This window comes from Nymphalis io, chromosome 7 (genome assembly GCF_905147045.1).
Source record: "Nymphalis io chromosome 7, ilAglIoxx1.1, whole genome shotgun sequence".
Lineage (NCBI taxonomy): Eukaryota > Metazoa > Arthropoda > Insecta > Lepidoptera > Nymphalidae > Nymphalis > Nymphalis io.
Window position 1 is genome coordinate 3,033,902 of NC_065894.1, and position 18,820 is coordinate 3,052,721.

Sequence of the window (18,820 nt, forward strand, 5' to 3'; positions counted from 1 at the left end):
TGCATTAAACCTTCTGTATAACGATCAGTTTTTTTTCGGTAGAGTTATACTTTGTAGCGCTTAACTGACATGAAAAAGTGCGTCTTTATATAAATAAAGTTATTGTATTTTAATTTTAGAAAATGCTTGATCAACTAGATTTTACAAAATGTATATTTAACAAGTTAAATATAGTAATATAAAATACCTTGAGCCGTAATAAATAAGAAATTCTAAATCATCTAAATAGAATTGGAAATGAGTTTTTCTCCGGATACACAGATGTATTAATAGCATTAACATTTAAAAGCATTACCCTTTAAAACCACAAGTCGATATAAATAAACATAAAAACTCTACATTTTACAAAAAGTAATGTAAAGCTGCTTGGAATTTACTTTATTATTTTGAAAACGGTATGCACATAATGTCGATAGGTCCAGAAACTGAGAAGTAAGTAATTAATTAGTTTAATGCATCGAAACCAAGTGTTTAATTCAATTAATTAATATTCTTAATAGCAATGGCATGCCATGTAAACAGAACCTCGCTAGAAAATCAACAAACGACGGTTCACTTAAAATGATTATGTTTTTACTTTAGCTACAATGTCCAAATGAAAATCTAGAGTTATGCGTACTGTATGAGACAAAGTTTTGATTAAATTCACGTGTATTGTGTTGTTGCGAAAATTTTACGGCTGATATTTTCAACTGCATTTTCAAGTGTTGTAACTGAATTTAATTTGGATATAAAAAAATTAATAAAAACTTTAATTTGTATTGAGGTGAAGATATAAAAATGTCGCCTTTATATAAAATGATTGTTATTAACTGTTACAAAAATGTCTATGTCAAGTAAATTTTATATATGATAAAAAAACAACATTTTGTACACATACAAAAGCCAATTACAAATCCAGTTGGTACTGAGTTTTCATACGCTTGCGTATTGTTAACATTATCTAATAACGGCCATAAGGTATTAAAAAAAATCATTAAATTAATTTTATTTATTAATGTTTAATCAATGTATAATCTCTAACTTATCTTAAATAAGACTATTTTAATAAAATGTTAAAATGTACTTACAGTAAGTCTATATTCTATAAAATGAAGTGTAATTTCATTGAAATTGTAACCGAACAAAACAACGACTTAATAAAACGTCGCAATGAACAAACGCTTAAAAATGAAACGATTGAGGATGGAACTGTACAGGTAAAATCTTAGAATTCATAGCACATAATACATATAAACTGACTTCCGTAAAATTTATTGAAAGCGATAAAACATTTCCGTTTCGTGCGAGCGGTTTTACTATAAAATGTTAGACAATTTTCTGTCTTATTCGGGTTTTTGCCGGCTGAAACCGGATGAAACAGGATAAACAAACGCATGAAATACCCACCAATACAAAACGACAATGAAAGCGATCCTGTTCACAGTTATATAAATGTAAAAAAAATATAATCCAGTTTATACAGGTCAAATGGAATAGGTACAATTTAAGCGTTCCCCACGTGAGAGAGATGATATTCGATCGTGTTGCCTTAACAAAATTATAACCTAACTAGCTGTGCCCGCTCTTTTTCAGTGCATCTTTCAAATATACAAGGTTTGCACTCCAATCTTTTTGCAGTCCACCACCGCAAAGTCGGACTTGCTCTCACGGAGACACAAATCACTAGTCCAGCAGATGTAGCCTACTTACAGTATCCCGGATATTCACTTGAGCACAACTTCAAACCCCGTGCTGGGGTCTATATGTACGCTCGTAATGACTTCTGCTGCCGGCGTCTCCGGAACTTGGAGGTACCCTAATTTTTCGGTAATGTGGTGCGTTTCGGATACAGGTTCGGAGCAGATTATATACGCCTGCGTCTATAGGTCACACTGTGGTGACCAGGAGACAACTCGGATGTTTGAGTATTTCAGCGTGACGGCTGATGCTGTCCAACGTCGTTATCCGACTGCTCAAATGGTGTTTTTGAGGTATTTCAACACTCACCACCAAGATTGGCTATTTCCATACTAGAACACCGACCATGCCTGGAGAGAGGCATTCAAATTCGCACTATCGCTAGATCTCTCTCAGCTGGTACATGAAGCAACTCGGGTGCCGGACGTGGTCGGTCCCACACCTAATTGTCTGGACCTTCTGCTGACTACTGACCCTGACCAGTTTTCAGTGTCAGTTGCGGCTCCCTTGGGCACTTCTGATCATTGTTTGATCAGGTCGGTCTGCAACTTCCACCCTCTATACTCTGGTCCCACTGGAACCAGACAGGTGTGGCGATACTAGTCGGCAGACTGGGACGAGATGCGACACAGAACTGCGAGGCATCGAAAAGATCTGCACCCGTACGTAGTTGACGTATTTAAGACACGTACGAAACGATTTGCTTCCTCGTTTCTGATACGCACCGCCAAGGTCTGGAATACTCTCCCGACCTCCGTTCTCTCCACCACCAACTACAGCGTATACAATATGGGTACCTTCAAGTCAATAGTGAATAGGCATCTTCTAGGCAAGTGCGCTCCACCTTAGACTGTATCTCACTTTCCATCAGGTGTGATGACAGTCAAGCGCTAGCCTATACATTAAAGGAAAAAAGGTTTCACCCGCGTATAACTTAAAGAAATCACTAAGAGCAGACTTATAATATTTCAGTATATAAAACATTTTTAGTTGTATTTTCGCCGCACCCAGATCTAGATAGGGCAACATACAATTGACCGTGAGAATAACAGCAATCCCTTAAATCTATTCCGACAAATTCAAATATCTTTCCCTGTGCTTTATTTATTGTGGCTGCAAACGATACCTTCACAGGAAATTGTGTCCTTTTAAAACTGAAAGGTAAATCTGTGTATTTAAAAAATAAGTACTTATTATGAACTAACCGACTAAGTATAAATTTTAAAAAACAAATGAAAATGTGAAAAACGAAACGAATACCATTATTTTACACTCATTCACTAATTAGAGACTTACGAAAATCTAAATTACGATTAACGGAAGAAACGGAAGAATTCGGTTTAAAAATGGACAAATAGCATATTTTAGATAGTTATATAATTTATTATAATTATAATTTAAAAGGCAATGTACCTGATTGAGTATTCAGCCACAGATTTCACAATAATAAAATGAAATTATGTTTGTAATAGAAGATACCAACTCAAACAGCTCTACATAAGCTATACAGGAATTCCGAATGAATTTTTGCGTTTTTAGGCGGCGAATCTTAAAATGTAAGTTTTTATGTTATAGACAGGCGCACGAGCAAATGGGACAGCTAATGTGCGCGATGAAGCATGGACAGCTAATGGTCACTACCGCCCATACACATTAGTTAGGCAAAAAATAATATTCCATTCTTTACATTTCCAATGCGCCACCAACCTTGAAAACTGAGATGATATGTCCCTTGTGCCTGTAGTTCACTGGCTCACTCACTCTTAAAATGGGAACGCAACAATACTAAGTATTGCTGCTTAGCGCAAAATATCTGATGAGTGGGTGGTACACACCCAAAAGGGCCTGCTTAAAGCCCTGCCTCTAGGTAAAAGTAAAAAGTAAAGTTAAGCATTAAGAAACTGACCATGTACGATATTCTCTACTTATACAAGTTTAGTACTATTTCCATTTTTATTGCCTAGATAACTCAGGCGTAAATGAACATCTGTATCACATATTCACTGAGTGTGTACGGTGTGAAGTGAAGAGATACGTTACGGAATTTACTTACCTCCATCTTTTCAAATGTTATTATTAAATAAATTTGGTATTTTTATAGGACTTGTGTGCTAAGCTGATAATTTGTATATTTCAAATTGCGCACTTGTCCACTTTATCCTGTGCAATAGGCTAATCTCTCTTGAGATTGGCCGCGGTGTCCGAAATTGTTCAGGAGGACATCACATTTCAATTGCCGAAATTCAAGTTCAATAGCTTTAAACATTTCTTGATAGTGTAAACGTAAACGTAACGTAAATGTTAACTTTATTTCAGGAAACCTAAGTCCTCAAACCAAAAATATATGATAAGAAAACCAACAAAAACTTTATCTTTGCAATCGACTAAGGAAAACTTTTGGTAAACTTTGCGCGAGGATCAACGTTCAGTTTTTATTTTATTTGTACGACAAATTTTAAATTATCGTCACGAAAATTTTCCCTGGTAAGTGTTGAATGCTGAGAGTTTTGGTAAAAATTTTAAAAGAAATTTCATGAGTTCCAGCAACAAAATCGCTGTCCAATTAGTGTCACCCATTTGTTATTGCGGGCTTTAGTGAATACCGCTTTATGTATGTGGGTATTATCTATTAAGATATAGTTGCCTGTCTACGTAAGATACTTTATTTAGGTATAGATTAAAGATTTACTGGTGGTAGGGCTTTGTGCAAGCTTGTCTGGGTAGGTACCACCCACTCATCAGATATTCTACCGCAAAACAGCAGTACTTGATATTGTTGTGTTCCGGTTTGAAAGGTGAGTGAGCCAGTGTAATTACAGGCACAAGGGACATAAAATCTTAGTTCCCAAGGTTGGTGGCGCATTGGCTATAAGCGATGGTTGACATTTCTTACAATGCCAATGTCTAAGGGCGTTTGGTGACCACTTACCATCAGGTGGCCCATATGCTCGTCCACCTTCCTATTCTATAAAAAAAAAAAAAATAAGATTATTTAAGAATAAAATACATCTTATTACGAACGTTGGATAAACAGTCAAATAAAATTGACAGTCGTGTTTATTAACATTTATCTATTCTTTGAGTTGAGCCGAGTTGGGGCAGTCGTTCCAATATGTCAATCTAAACTGACGATTGCAGCTTCTATTCCGGGTAAGCACCACTGAATTTTCATGTGTTTAATTTAAGTTTATCGTAAAGAAACCAGAATGCATCGGATAACAAACTTCCATATGTGTCTATCAATCTGCATTGGAAAGAAGAGGAACAATTTGACGAGCCGGTTGGCGTGGTTGGTAGAACACTTGCCTTTCACGCCGAAGGTTGTGGGTACGATTCCCACTCAGGACAGACATTTGTGTGCATGAACATGTCTGTTTCTCCTGAGTCTGGGTGTAATTATCTATATAAGAATGTATTTACAAAAAAAAGTAGTATATGTAGTATATCAGTTGTCTGGTTTCCATAGCACAAGCTTTGTAGAAGCTTAATTTGGTATCAGATGGCCGTGTGTGAAAAATGTCTCAGGATATTATTATTATTATCATTATTATTATTACAATCAAAGGGAGACCCTTGACCCTATATTTACATCCGGTAGGAATACTGAAAAGTGGGCAACCTAATGGTAAGTGGTCACCATTAGCCAAAAAAATTGAAATTATAAGATAATATCTATCTATTGTAATTATCTACATAAGAATGTATTTACAAAAAAAAGTAGTATATGTAGTATATCAGTTGTCTGGTTTCCATAGCACAAGCTTTGTAGAAGCTTAATTTGGGATCAGATGGCCGTGTGTGAAAAATGTCCCAGGATATTATTATTATTATCATTATTATTATTACAATCAAAGGGAGACCCTTGGCCCTATATTTATATCCGGTAGGAATACTGAAAAGTGGACAACCTAATGGTAAGTGGTCACCATTAGCCAAAAAAATTGAAATTATAAGATAATATCTATCTATCCCTTACATCTTATGCGCCACTAACCTTGGGATCTAATATGTTAATTTTTTTGTGCCTGTAATTATACGGACTAACCCTTCAAACTAGACTTCAACACTATTATGTATTGCTGCTTGGCAGTAGAATATGTGGTGAGTGAGTGGTACTTACCCAAACGAGCTTGCACAAAGTTCTACTACCGAGTACAGCAATTAAAAACGTTGGTTATTATTTTTTTAAATAAATAACATGTCTTGTTTTCATTCAATTGTAAGTTATCATTCAATTGTTTTTTATCAACAAAATAAATATTAAGTAATGTAATTACATTATATAATTCAACAAAGACAATAGCATCTAAATTTTCATTGTGTGTTATACTAAGGTCAACTAAAGGTAGAAATTGACGCATGAATGATAAATCTAGCAATGATTGTCCTCTCCAGACGCCTGACTATTTTATGTACAGAATAATTTAGAACCCCAAAGTAGCGCTTGACGCTAAAGGTTTTCCTGATCCTTAGTGCCGACTAATTTAGTAGATGTAAGACAGAAAAAGCTGGTGTTATCTCTAAGGGTTTTACGAAATTAGCGAAATGCGAAGTCTTACGGCTTAATGTAAATAATAGGAGTAGGAATCTAGACCAAGATAGTTAATAGAAGTGGAATAAAAACCATAAAAATTACAGATTATATTTACCAATATATAATTATATAATGAAATTTAGCGGGAAAATACAAAGTTTGTTACTAAAAGATACCAAAAGCTTGAAACTAAGAGAAGTTTTAATCTAGATCATGCGCAGCCGGAAGAAAGTTTTAGTACTCGTATAAACCCTTAAAAATGATGTCAGATATGAATCTAGAATATTATATTAATATTGGATATATAATTCAAGCTAAGTAATTGCATGAGTAACTGCCAAAGTGCAATATTTATTGCTCAATTTTTTACAGATTTAGATGTATGTTCAATTTTTTTTTATAGAATAGGAAAGCGGACGAGAATATGGGCCACCTGGTGGTAAGTAGTCACCAACGCCCATAGACATTGGCATTGTAAGAAATGTCATCGCTTATATCACCATTGCGCCACCAACCTTGGGAACTAAGATGTTATGTCCCTTCTACCTGTAATTACACCGGTTCACTCACCCTTCAAACTGGAACACAACATTACAAAGTACTGCTGTTTTGCGGTAGAATATCTGATGAGTGGGTGGTACCTACCCAGACGAGGTTGCACAAAGCTCTACCAGTAAATAAGAATAAAGATGATGTAAGTTAAAATGTTAAATTTTGATTTTTTTTTGTCACGAAGCTCCACGCTGGCGAAGAGACGGGTTTTACTAGTATAGAATAAGATTTTCCACTACTACGTCGTAACGTGGTGAATTTGAAGATAGTAAAGTAAATTAAATTGATTACTTAGATTACCAGAAATAAAGATAAAGCTAGTTAAAAAAAAAAAAAAAATTTAAAAAATATACTGGTTTACTTTATGCGGTCAGCGATGCGAATTAAACCATAGCTTAAAGTTGGTGTTATCATACAACTGAATCGATCAGCGAAACGTTATTAAACTTTGACTTCGTCTGATTCGAATTCATTCGAAGTTTAACAGAAAGGGTAAGACCAATTCTCGATTTCATGTCCACATAATTCCATAAAAGTTCTCCATTATTGTTCGGGTGAGTTGATCTCAAAAGTTGAGTCAACTTGTTAAAACTTCACCGGTTCGTTTCTAACTCATCGATGGCTACAGATATGAAACGTAATTCCATATGCGTTATTTCAATGATCCTTTTGATATGACACACTGTCAAAAATTTATGACTGCTACCAAATTTAACGAAGTTCATTTTTATACAAAGAATAAAAGCCGTTACAATTTCGAAGATCATTCTTAAAAGGAATATGTGTCAAATTATAACGCGATACAAATTGGGTGTAAGGGTGTCGAAAATTTTGTGAGAATTCACAGGTGTAACGATTTTAAAAATCTGATCATTGTCTCGAGAGAAGATGCCGAAGAAATTGTAATGCGATATTCTATGCGCCTTCATTTGAAATTTATGTTTTTTTATTACAACAATACATTATAAACGTTCCACGAAGATTTTTTTCTTTTCAATTATTTCTTTGTTTGAAAATAATGATAACAATTCAATAATAATGGTATGTAATATGTTATAATATCCTTAATACATTCTTGTTTTATGTGTCTATACATTTAAGATAATCTTTTACTAGCATTATATTTGTAGTGTTTTTCTGTAAAAGCAAACTCAAAATTTACCGTTGAACACGAATTTGAAATAAAATGTCAGATAGTGTTATACGATATGACATTTAAGAGACACATTAATATAGGCTTTTTTAACGCGTCTGGAGAGACCGCGGATGCGTTATATCAACACGATCGCGCAGTCTCTCTGATCCGTGCTGAAGACGGCCATCGTAGTGGTTTTAGTGGGTAAGAATCCCACATAACCCGGTTCCACCCCCTGGGACCCTTTCGGAAGGTTTCCACTGCAAGAAAAAAAAAAGTTTTTACCGCGTTGGGTTTCAAGATTTCACGAGTAACTTCTATCAGAAAAGTATGACTGTAAATAAATAAACGCTTGCAACTCAATAAATGAAACACTACCTACACTCACAGAGAAACAATTCACTTAAAATTGGTCTTGAAATTTTAATCTCATCATTTTTTAAGAAGTTTTCCAAAAAAATGTTTTATTAGTATTATTATTTTATTATTTATTACTTCGACACTTCAAAAATATACTAAAATAAAATTTTACCTCAATCATAAAATATTATATAACAATTTCAAATAATAATTGTAAGAAGAAACGATTCGTGAAGCAACATGTTGTTACAACATGCTTTTAGTTGAAAAGAAGTAAGTTTGAAACGAGGAGTGTCTCACGATACGACTCCTACACGAGAACTTCAGATATCAAACTAAGCACTTAAGCCTGGCAAGGAGCCCTCTTTAATTTCCATTTGAGAATTGCAAAATAAAATAGTTCCAGCAATATCTGAGCATCTAGAAATTACATAATAAACTTCCTCGAGTTCCCTCAGTACGCTTTCAAGGATTTTATACGGATACGTCTGATGAGGGCTTTATAATTCTTTCCTTGTCTTTATTTTGTGAATTTGTTATTCACTTATTCATTTTATTGACTTCGTAGTTTTCTAATTTATTTCAAATGTAACTTGGATTTAATTGGGGTTAAGGTAATTAGTTAATTTTTTATCATGAAAACCTGCTATTGTCGTGCCTCTGTGTTCGTGTGGGTTTACCACATTTCAAAAATCAATTTCCAACTCAAAATATCATAAACAAACTAAACTTGCATAAAAACTTTTGAATTGTTAATATACCTGATTATGTATAATTTAAAATTTCGGACAAAACGACAGAACGACAAAAATTGACAAGAAAATCGTTAGTGTTTTTTAAAAAAACAGTTAATTGTTTACCTTTTTTAAGCTCCATGCTTATTTTATCTATATATCTTGTCTTTTTATTGTGTAGGAAAACATAATTATTAATATTTTTACTTAAGGTTAAAATTTTGCTTATTGAAAATGTTGTTATAGAAACATAATGAATTTCCGAGCCTATCTGGAAAAAGGGTTTTATATCATTATGTATTGTTGTAAAATTATTTTGAGGTGACTGTAAGTATGCCTACCTTATTAATAACATCTTGAACAAAGTCTCGAGCTCCAAAATTATAAATAGCCTGGATCGCTTTTTTTTAAGAATAAAAACAATATCAACATATTTAGCGTTATCCCAAAGTAAAACACCGTATCACATTAAACTATGAAAGAAACCAAAATATATTAATCGATATAAAAACTTATGCAAGTCATGTGTAGACCTACTCATCTTCTTAAGGTTTTTGTCCAGAAATAGTACATTTAATTCGTTAACTTTTACTTTTATAAACCATGAAATTTTATACAAAACAGTAATACATATCATCTCATACTCGTATGGATTTTTTAAAAATCCCGACAGTAAATCAAGCACAGACATACTTTATCAATTATATTATAACATTTGTTAGAAAGGTAAAAAAATATGTTTATCATATATAATTATTAGGTTATGCCTTTATCTCTGGAAAGTTCTTCGGGTATTTGCCGAATGAACACGGCCGCTAGATAGCTTCGTAAATACCGAGGTAACCTTCTATTTATTTAGTAAAAACTTGATATTTATTCTTACTTTGTTTTTCTATACATTGCTAAAACTTGGTTAAAATTCTCCTCTGCTTAACACGTTTACCTTGATGTTATTTTAATATAATTTTATATAGAAAGACATAAGGATATAACTTATTATAAAGTTGGTGTTTTATTTAGTGATGCGAAATATGAAACCATTTTTAAAATGTTAACATTTGCATAAACATTATTTACATTAAGACAAAAAGCATACAGGATCCTAAGTATACTAAAAAGTTCCTAAGAAATGAGTCAAAATGGTCAAGTTGATGAATCTTCATGTTCGATAGTAAAGAAAGACAAACGAAAAGGCCTGCATGTGTCGGATGACAATGTGTCTTAAGTTTATCCACCAATCCGCAAAGCGTGGTGGAATAAGTACCTAATCTTCTCCTCAAATAAGAGAGGTGGCCTTAACTCAGTAGTGGAACATATACAAGCTTTTACCATATTTTACTAAAGAAACTTAGCGACATACTGTTTTTTTTTATGAGATCATGACAGTTCATAATATTAGATTTTGTATTAAATAAACTGCTAGAAACATTCAAGATGTCATTTCTAGTAAAACAATTCATGCTTCATAACATCAATACAATGTCAACTGGGTGGTCCTTGTGCCTTGTTCGAGTAATTGCAATGGATCACTCAACCTCATCCGTCAATATTATTATCGCATTGTCACATGTATGTAATGTTTGTAGCCGTGAAGAAATATCCAGAACTTTACTTTACTTTGATTTAATTTGATTAAATACATAATAAGCAAAACACCATTTTATTGTTATTTGTTTTTAGGTATTATGTATTGTTTTGTTTCTGTAAAGTTATATTGTCACGCCTTAAGGGTAAGACCGACTCGTATGCCGTGACGGCAAACGGCTTGACGCTCGCTTATGCTATCGCTCTTCGTCACCGCTCTTAAAAGTGCGTGGCGCCGATAGTATATATTTCTTTAGTATTTATTAATGTAATAATAGAAAATATATATAATTTTAGTAAAACTCATATCTATAAATTGATATTCTTTAAGTTTAAAATAGTTCAGTAACATTAATTTCGATGTTTATTATCTGAAATAACTCATAAATTAAACATATTAAGCCACATTGTTCTTAGTCCATTCATTGCATAAAACTGTAAATAGCAACATATTTGTCAGGAGATAATAACTAAAATCAAACTGTAACAATAAATTATCCGCCCTCACAGAGATAGGAATTAAACTTAGAACGCAATCTGTAACCGGTTCTAGCCATCAATCAAATCTTCAAGTATTTATACTTTATAACTAATTGCCTTAAATAGAAACAGTTTCTTGAACTCCTCAAATTTAACTTAAACTTCGCAAACCTTCCGTTCAATGATAAAGTTCACTTACATTAATTTTGCAAGACTAGCTAAATGATAAAATACCGTTCGAATAATTTCTCCAAGTTTTTATTGACCACAAATTGAAAATTCTGAAGATATAAACTTTCAAAATTAATAATTTTATGATTTAGAGGAATTATTAAATAAATCATCATTAAAAGTTGGTTTGTTTTGATGATGAAATCAAATATTACGTAAATAATATTACATTTTTATTCGGTACCTTTAAATTGGTCGTATTTCAGTCACGTGTAATGATCCGCTACAGACATTTCTGTACCTCACAAAGATGCGACTTAAAACTTACGTAACGTTACAACGATTTTGATTCGAATACTCAGAATAACTTGCTCACTTATATAACCGCTATCATTATCAATACAAATACTAATCATCCGTAAATGAGTCAGAGATATGCTACCATATGATATTTCTTATATAAAATTTAGTTCCCTTGTCAGCAAATTGTCGATCAAAGCAAATCAGCTATGAATTATAATGCTTTGAAGTACATATTATAAGTATTTAAATATAATCCTATATCAATGACAGGAGGGCTAACTTCGACATTGAATTGACATGAAATCATTGGAAAAAATCTTGAATAATTTATGGTATGAGTTATGGATTCGTGAAAAAAATGCATTTTGAATCATCAGAGAAATTATTATTGGAAATTTAAAAAAATATGTGGATATAAATTGTTAAGTTATTGATTAATCGCTGTTTATAGTGCTTATTATTGCTGAGCTATTAGCAAATCGCATGAAATGTAAATCTAAGGTTTTTCTTTCTACACTCCTTCTGCCAATAGAATGGGCTATACGGGCTACACTTATATGTATGTAGGCACGATTCTTATTTTGGAGACAAGTATTTGTCTTCGTAATCCTCGAACAACAATGCAATAAGTATATATTATCCGTTTTAATTAAATAAATTTAAAATTACTGTTCTTAACATTTAAATTAAAAATGAACTTCATTTTACGATTTTTTTTTACCAATTTTAAAACGAACGATGTTTTTATAAATATAGTAGGCACATTTATTTATTTCAAACGAAATTAAAAACAGACATTTTAAATTGATTTTCTTCCTGCAATTGTTATTTCTTTTTTCTACATAATTTCTTAATATTTTTATTCAAAATAAATCGAAGTTATCGTAAGGATTTCAAACACACACAGTATTAAGCCAGGTATATTTTTTTAGGCAAGTGTGCAAAGATTGTGTGGTATTCGTAAGAAAAAAAATTCTTAACATTAATGTAATACAAATGACAGGTAGAAGGGATTCAGGTAATTTTTCGAATGGTAAATGGAATTGCCCTTCTTTTGTTCAGATAAAAATAGATTTGAATTCTTTTGATCTTCGTGACTTAAAAGAGGTTTGCAATTTACTGTCTAAGTATATTATTACTGATTTATTTATTCAATGTTTTGTGCATATGTAGTTGACAGTTCATACAATTGAAGTGTAAAAAAAATACTTTTATATTTTAACTAGCTTCCTGTCCCAGCTTGGTTCATACAAATTCTACTCATGTAGAATAAGGCATAGAACGTTTATAGGAAAAGGTGGTACAGAAAAAAAAAACTGTATTTTTTGTGGCCCAGAAACTAGCGGCGTAAATTAGCGGGCGTACGCATAATAACTCATCAAAGCTTAAAAACCTTCATTTTTAAATGTTAGATTTAGATTTCTTTTTAACATCAATAAAATTTTATTTTATTTGATATCTTTATATCATTGAAAGAAATAAATAAAAAAACCAATTTAAGTATTACTCCTAATTGCGTAGACAAGGCTCTTAAGAGATTAATTTCAACGAAATAGTAAGTAGGCTAGAGGATCGACTTCAAAGTCTCGAGACCGGCTTATATAAAAAAAAATGTAAACTAATTTTAACTGCTAACAGCTACTGTTATTATAGATAATTGCATTATTATATAACAAAGATGTATGAGTTAGCCACTACAACATGACGAAAGTAGTATCCAGATTCCGAATTGGTTTTCCATACTGACATCAAGCCATTTTTAGTACACCTTTAAATTTTCTTTTATATTTTAAATGGAATTAGGGCTAACTGAAATACCTAAACGATCTGAAAGTTACTGCAAATCTTTGAAATTTTCTCGTTATTGTCGCTCCTTAAGTTTAGGATACAGCAAAGTTAATGTGAATATTTTATTTGTTGCAAAGACAACACTTCTAAACCTTTTAGAGGCTTACAATAAAGTTAACACTTTAAGGTACTCTTACCAAATAGATTCTGGTTGACGATCTAAGATGATGATACTTAAAAACAGTGATATTATAATTAAAACATTGAAACTAAATTATTAAACATAAATAAAAAATTATTAAACAAACTATTAGACCCATCTCAAGTATTAACTCAAAATATTTTATATACAAACTTAATTCTAGTAAGTGAACCTGTTTCATATGGAAGCTGTAATATAATACTTTTGCTTTGCTTTACCTCTACTGTTTCATTGTCTGTTAACTTTTAGTCAACTTCAAAGATGGAGGCTATTATATTAACTTAAATTCCTAATAACACTCAGCGTGTGTAATGCCTCTAAATGTTTTTCTTAAACAATTAACCCAAACTATTCTCATGCCGTTTGTACGTTGATATGAGTATGTAAGAAACCTTCACGCAAATGTTAAAAACATCTTAGGGCTTTTGTACAAGTCTGTCTGGGTAGGTGCCGCCCACTCATCAGTTATACTACCAAACAGCAAAACTTAATATTGATATGTTCACCAGTCTGGTTCGTAGGGCGAGTAAGCCTAACTACAAGCACAAGGGACATTAGATCCTGGTTCCCAAGATTGGTGACGCAATAGCGATTTAAGTAATGGTTAATATTTCTGTGAGCACAACTTTCTATAAACATAAAATAGATTAAGAAATGAATAATCCACCAAACGACATATTCGTTTTTTATCTTAACCTTATAAAATCACTTTATGTGAAATTAAAATTGTATATACGCGAGCTGAAATTAAAGCAACATATAGATTTATTATTATCTTCATATATTACATTATTATTGTCTTAAATTACATTTTACTTTCTTCATAAAAATATATTTTATGAAATTCCTATTAGGTATAGCTTTATTGAGAAAAATAATGTCTAAAGCGGAATTCGTAATCTATGTTACTCTAATAGCAAAAATGAGCGGAAATTTTGATCCCTCGCCAACTCGCCATACTGCTTGAATTCCGCGACGGGAAAAGTTTATGAAAAAATTCCATGTCTTATGAAAAATATAACGTTTAGAAAGTTAAGCCGTTACGTCATTCATGCTACGATTCTTGTATACTTGAAGTTCACGTGGAGAACAAAACAGTAGTATAAAAAATAATTGATTCTTCTTAACGGCTACATTTAATAAAACATTAAAAATCTTAGAAAGATTTAACATTCAAACTGTATAAAATAAATTTCTTATTTAGTATAAAATATAATTCCTTAAAATAAATAGTAATTAACAGAATGTCCTAATGATAGACAAAGGCTAATTCTCCTTTAGAGAACATGATTTGGATTAGATCCAAATATTACATTATAATTATATATTATTTATATTATCCCTACTGGTGGTAGGGCTTTGTGCAAGCTCGTCTGGGTAGGTACCACCCACTCATCAGATATTCTACCGCAAAACAGCAATACTTGATATTGTTGTGTTCCGGTTTGAAGGGTGAGTGAGCCAGTGTAATTACAGGCACCAGGGACATAAAATCTTAGTTCCCAAGGTTGGTGGCGCATTGGCTATAAGCGATGGTTGACATTTCTTACAATGCCAATGTCTAAGAGCGTTTGGTGACCACTTACCATCAGGTGGCCCATATGCTCGTCCACCTTCCTATTCTATAAAAAAAAAAAAATCCATTACGGGCTGGAAGATACACATGTGGCAGAATATATCTCTCGCCTTTTTCCACGATGTTTACCTTCTTTGTCTAAATAAGCACATAAATAATCTGTGGTATATACTTGACCGAAATTGAACCCGTGCTATTCGGTTTAGATTCCTATTCTATCTACTAGGCTATCTTAAAAAAACCTTTTTTTACTATAACTTATCTGGTACACTAGTAACTTACAACTGATTTATTCCAACTTGTCTTCGGCTTCAATATTAGATTAATTACATTTGTGTTAATAAAACATAGACTATGAAATTATACGCGTGTGCAGGGAGTAACAGGAACAGAGTGTAATATTTAATACTAATATAAGCATAGTAATGGTCATAGAAACCATTATACCCTATGAGTTCAAGTTAAACGTGTCGTTAAGACGGTGGGAGGTGTTTGATCGCGATGGTGTAACACTCAGCTGACACTCAATTTTAAATTTTAATAACTTATATAAAAAAATAAAAAAAAACATTGACACATAACCTAGATGTTACAGTATAATAATATTATGTTATTATGTCGTGTCTTTATTATTATTATTTCATATTCCGTATTCAAATCAATACTCAATTTAAAAATAGCAAGCATTTTAACGAAGCTCAGCCATCAGCACGCTTATTGATTGTTACTAAAATAGATATCAACAGACAGATGACAGGATTTTAGCTTTTAACAGACAATCTAAAATTGAATTTTATTATTTATTAATCCAAATATAACATTACAGATTTTAATCAAAATAAGAAATAAAGTATATTATTTACAAAATCTTATAAAGAGATAAAAAGTTATGAGATAATTATTATTTAGCGGTATCATTTTCATTTGTTATATTTAAACAAAATAAAATCATTTCAGGAATATAAAAACTAACCATGGTTTTTGTTTTTGAGATTTCATATAATAAAATATATACTTTCTAAAGTTACTTTTAAAACGTTATAAAAATAATATTCAGATATAATAATAAAAAGCATAAGAAACCATTCATCCTATTATTCATATATTAAGGAAAAGGTTTTGAGCTTCACGATGGAATCACCATTTTTTAGCGCAGTTCGGTGAACACTCATGCGACAGAATTTTAGCCGACACTATATGTAAATTATTGCAGCGCCAAATAAAAAAAAATGTTTTTATTGGTGATGGAACACACCGTAAGCAAAATTGCATGCGTTGTATGAAAATTTCTTAAGTGTATCCAATTGTGTATGTACCAACCAACATTGGAGCAGCGTGTTGGAATGTGGCCTTTAACTTCTAAATCGGAGAAGACCTTAGAACCAACAGTGGGATTATTAGAAGCTGTTACTTTGATTTTTTATTTGTAATAAAGTAGCCAAATAAGGCACGCAATACAGACAAGGCGGGGAGGGATTTGTAAATTCCCATCAACCCTCTCAGAAGCACTTTAGGATGTTTGGAATAACTTGAATATTTTAGATCTCCTAATTGAAATGCATGCCCGATTTCAGATACTGTTTTATTCAATAATGTAAAATGTTTTACTAGTAAACACTTCAAATACTACAAGATGCAATTTCGTTGTTTAATGCTCCTTAATAAACTTATAAAAGTTATTATTTTATTTTAGTTATTTTTTTATTTTTAATGTACAATAATATCCGTTAAAAAATGATTAATACCAAATGAATTTCTTAACGGCTCATCTTAAAAATGTATAATATAAACTTATTTGTAGTTACCTTATTATTATTGAATAAAAAATAAATATTATTAAATAAAGCTTATTCTAATTTTATTTGAACACTAAAATTGGAATAAGAAAAAGAGAAAGTAAATAATATCCAATAGCAGAAGCTTAATAAAATATTCTTTAATTCCTCGTAAATATTCTAGTCACTCACAATCACATAATATTTATGCCTTTGAAAAATTCTCTCTAAAGAGACAAAGTAACAACGGGGACGTTCCGAAACAACTCGATAAAAAGTGGCTCCATTTTACCTGCACGAACTTTATCTACAATCGTAAAATTGTCTCTTCAAACATCTTCAAAGAGAGATCAAACTTCGGCGTCTAAAGGCAAAGCTACAAAGACATTTCAATATTAAAATCTATACATACTTTTCCTTTAAGAATTACGAAATGAAACACAATGGAGACAAAGAAGACAAAATGACCACTCTCAAAGAATCTGGACGTTTTGAAGAAATTAAAAGACCTATAGTCAAAAGTAAAAAAAAGATTTGTATTATAAAAGAGTGACAAAAGTTTTTTAATTAAAGCGGAAATCGTGAGGGCTAGAAAAATTCAATACAATAGTAATTTAGGGTAACAAAGGATCCTATTCTATCCACTCTAGATTGCTTGATGAGTTTGTTACTATAAAACAAATGACGTGCTAATTATAATAAATCATAATTAAACCTTTTTAAAGTGAAACTTTTTGAGCGACTAACAATTAAATGTTACCTTTTTGTTTACAACATATCATTACTATTCATGTTTATTATTTATATTCATTGCTTTCTTATTATTTCACTCGTAAGTAATAATATAAATATACCAGAACAACCAATAAACTACTGTAACCAGATTATCTTGATCTCTTAAAATATTAAAAATGTTTTAAATTGATTTGAGCTTAATAAAAAATTGACTGACGGACTAGATAACTCTCTCAATTTTAATGTGTTTAAATTATGTTCCTAGTTCATCTCGGTCTTGAAACGTTAATACATGTGTCTGTACGTAGCTGTATGTGTCTGAAGTTCTGCCACATGTGTCTTCATCAAAACTTATTTGAGCTAAATGGGAGGGAAATCTTCAAGCCTTCTCCTAAAAGAGGCTTAGCCTAGCAGTAAATTTATAGACTTGTTCAGCCCGTATTCGTTGTTTGCATGGTCTCCGTTTTGGTACCCGTGATTTGATTTAATTACATAATCTCCAAATAACTAATATTAGGGCATTTGATAAACATAATTATTTAAACAAAATGAACTGACTTTGAAAGTACATTTTAATATAAAGAAAATGTATTCACAAGAACTGTTCCATAATGAGTAACACAAGTTTTCAAATAACTTCAAACAGGACACTACGCTTATTTACTTCGACATGAAAGTCGAAAGAAGTTGACTTTCCAAGCCGATCTGTTAGCTTTTGTTTGATCCCCAACGAGGTATTGACTCAATAAACAGTTACAGACACTGAAAGCAAACGAGGGTATTGAATGAGTCATACACACGGCGTTATAAACTCCACACCCTACAAATTAGCTAAGTGCACCGGTTTTGAACCGCAATATCAATGACATAGAACCATGTGTTGCTCACACTTCACAAACTCAATGAAATTTTGTAACCAAATATTTTTATATCTCAATATGGCAAGGTTACAAAATATACATATGGGACGTATTTAGGTTGATAAATGCTAAGAGCTATTTAATTCCAGTGTTGCGTAATAAAACGCAATACGCTTTTTGGTGGATAATTAACATTTAATGGGCATTGTAATAAAACATATTCACAGACAATGTGTTTCAGGCTTTAATAACGACATTGATGTTGATACACGTATTGTATTATGTCTCATTTCAATGAGGTGTGGTTTATTACAACACTCGAAAAAACTATACAAATTTTAAAACCAATAA

General features: G+C 31.9%; 2 protein-coding genes across 2 annotated transcripts in view; one reads left to right on the top strand and one right to left on the bottom strand.

The window, feature by feature from the left end:
• Window positions 1-18,820, bottom strand: part of LOC126769404 (uncharacterized) — a 368,776-nt gene that overhangs the window by 102,414 nt on the left and 247,542 nt on the right. The window lies entirely within an intron of this gene.
• LOC126769728 (connectin-like) overlaps window positions 1-18,820 on the top strand; it is a 50,296-nt gene that overhangs the window by 7,167 nt on the left and 24,309 nt on the right. The gene's annotated exons all lie outside the window — the stretch shown is intronic.